This window comes from Tupaia chinensis, unplaced genomic scaffold (assembly GCF_000334495.1).
Source record: "Tupaia chinensis unplaced genomic scaffold, TupChi_1.0 Scaffold000244_1, whole genome shotgun sequence".
NCBI lineage: Eukaryota > Metazoa > Chordata > Mammalia > Scandentia > Tupaiidae > Tupaia > Tupaia belangeri.
In genome coordinates, this window is record NW_006159722.1 from 832,170 (window position 1) to 834,905 (window position 2,736).

Here is a 2,736-nt window from a genome sequence, read left to right on the forward strand (position 1 = left end):
GGAAAGAGTTATTTCCTTGTTTGTGTATATTCTTTCTCTGCTTTGATTTTTAGATACCTGGTGAAGTGTTCACTTCTATTTTTAGAGTATGTTGTGTAATGCGGGGGGATGTGGTACAGAGAACAGCCCTAGGGCCCAAGTGTGCCTCTGGCAGAGTGGTTCAGGTGAGGCTAGAGGTCAGCTGTATATTCCAGATCAGAGCAGGACTTGTGAAACCTGTGTATAAGGTAGTTTGAGGGGCCCAGAAGAACTGTATTCTGGATGGTATCAGAACAGGAAACCATATCCAAGGATTTGAGTCTGATAGGAGGGGAGGGTGCAGGCCTGCCGTACCTACCAGGTGAGGTAGTCCCTAAATTCCTCATCTTTTAAATGGGGGTGCTCTTTTGCATCATTTGCTCCCTCCTGGCTGTGGAAACTTGATTAAATGTAGCTCCATCTGCTGGTTGGCTTGGAGGACAGTGAGCTCTCTTGCCAGGCTGTGGAGGCGGGCGGGGGGGGGGGGGGGGTGAGCGGTGGCGTAGAAGGAGGGAGGTGTGAAATATGATGGTTTTTTTGTTTGTTTTGATTTTTCCTAAAGCTGTATGCTCCTGCGTTTTCTTACAAGGTGTGTTAGCTTGATGCCAATTTCCTCTATGGGTGGGAGTGCTGGAATCCAGATTGGAGTCTGGGGTACAGAGTTTCAGAGGAGAGCTTTGCTCATTTTTCTCCTCCAGAGTGGAAGTTGGGGCAGAGTAAGTTCTCCAGAGCCTCACTAGCTCCAGACAATTGGCTCCTTTCTACTTTTGCAAATAGAAACCATGTGGACTGGAAGTTCCTGCGAACTCCTTTCTGCACCCTCTCAATTCTTCTGGATTCCTCTCTGTGGGGGCTCTTTGTAGCCAATGCTATGGCTCAGGCACCTATGAGCTGCAAAAGCAGTGGTGGTTGGCCTTCCCCTCAGGCAGCGGCCATGTTTCCCTTGACTTACCCCAACCTCTCTGGTTCCTATGTGGCTAGAGGTTGCACTGGAGAGGCAAAGCACAAGGTAGTAGCTCTGGATAGCAGTGACTGGTGCAGAGGCTCAGTTGACCCAGCCTGGCATGGAGGCACAGGCAATGGAAGTGGATGGTACAGAGAAGCAATGCCAGTGTGGAGGTACAGAGGCTGATGCAGCCTCTTTATATCCTTATTCTATAAGCTTTTACTATTTTAAAATAGTTTGATTTTTAACTTTAAAAAATTTTTGTTGTTAAAAGCTAAGATGCAGACACGTTAGCATAGTCTTACACAAAACAATATGAGATTATATCAAGCATAAGAGAAAATGATGCAATTGAGAGGCAGGATAAACCCAAGATATATGAAGCTGCTGTCTCTATAAGAGGCACACTATTTTACAGTAAACTTTATTAATTTTTTTGAAAGGTTTTTGCTATAGGGCGTGTGTGCTCACCAGAAAGACAGAGAGACAGAAAGCGAGAAATCACCCCCCAAGGGGGATGGCCATGCCGCAATTTCTTCTCCTCCATTCTCCTCTCGGGATCTTGGGCACACACGCACGTGCTCCCGGCATGGGCTTAAGCCACTGGTTCTGTGACTCAAACCGCGGTCAACTACATGGGGGTCCAGCAACATAGCCATTATGCTAACTGCTGGTCCCATACAGTAACCTTCAAAAGAAAAAATAATCAGAAGGAATACACTAACAATAAAAAGTGTAGCAAATACATAAACCAATAACAATCATTCATTATTATCAAGTATTACATACAGTATGTATTTTTAATTTGCCAGAGGGCACACATGCTCTCCAGAGACACATGGAGAGAGAGAGAAAGAGAAAGCACCTTCCCAAGCCATATGGTCAAGCCACAACCCCGTCTCACATTTCTCCAACCTATCAGGATTTGGGGCACCCACATGCACATGCTCAGCATGTCTTTCAAGCCACTGAGGTTGAAATTCAACTCCACGCAATCAGCCATGTGTAACCCAGCTCCTTTAACCACCAGACACTGGGTATACAGTACAGAATTATAACTGCTGTACTTGAATACGACTGGCAGCACAGTAGGTTTGTTTATACAACATTGGCACAAACATAAGTGCTAGGATATGACAGCTATGATGTCATGGCCATAGGAATTTTTCAGCTCCATTATAATCTTAAGGGGACTACCATTGTATAGGCAGTCTTCTGTGAATCAAAACATGATGCAACTCATGACTACCAAAGCATTTGGGTGGGAGGGGCAGGGGAACAAGTATTCATTTCTCCAAACCAAGTCTAACTGATATGAGCACATTAAGGAGACTGGGGACAAGGTGTCTAATGGGCTCTCATCTCAGAAATTTACTTGATATTAAGAGTTTTTTCTGATTGAGGAAAGTTTTATTTTCGAATTGAAATTTGTACCTCATTACTGTTTTAGTGGAATTTAAAGTAAATTTAAAATTATATAGAGATATTCATCACCAGTCCATATTTTTTTTTATTATTATTATAAATTTTTTTTTCTTTTCTCATCACAACACACATATGAATTTTCCATCCAAAATACACTGTGCATTGGCTCAATCAAGCACATCAACATATATGTTCTCAGCAAATGATTTCCCAATTTTTGTGTCCTGCATACCTTGCCTTTTGTTTTGCCATCCTAGGTTCCCCATCCCCACCCTCTGCCATGTCCCGTCTTCCTCCTCCATTGTCCCTAACATTCATGATTGCCCTCAATGCCTTCCGCCCCCCCC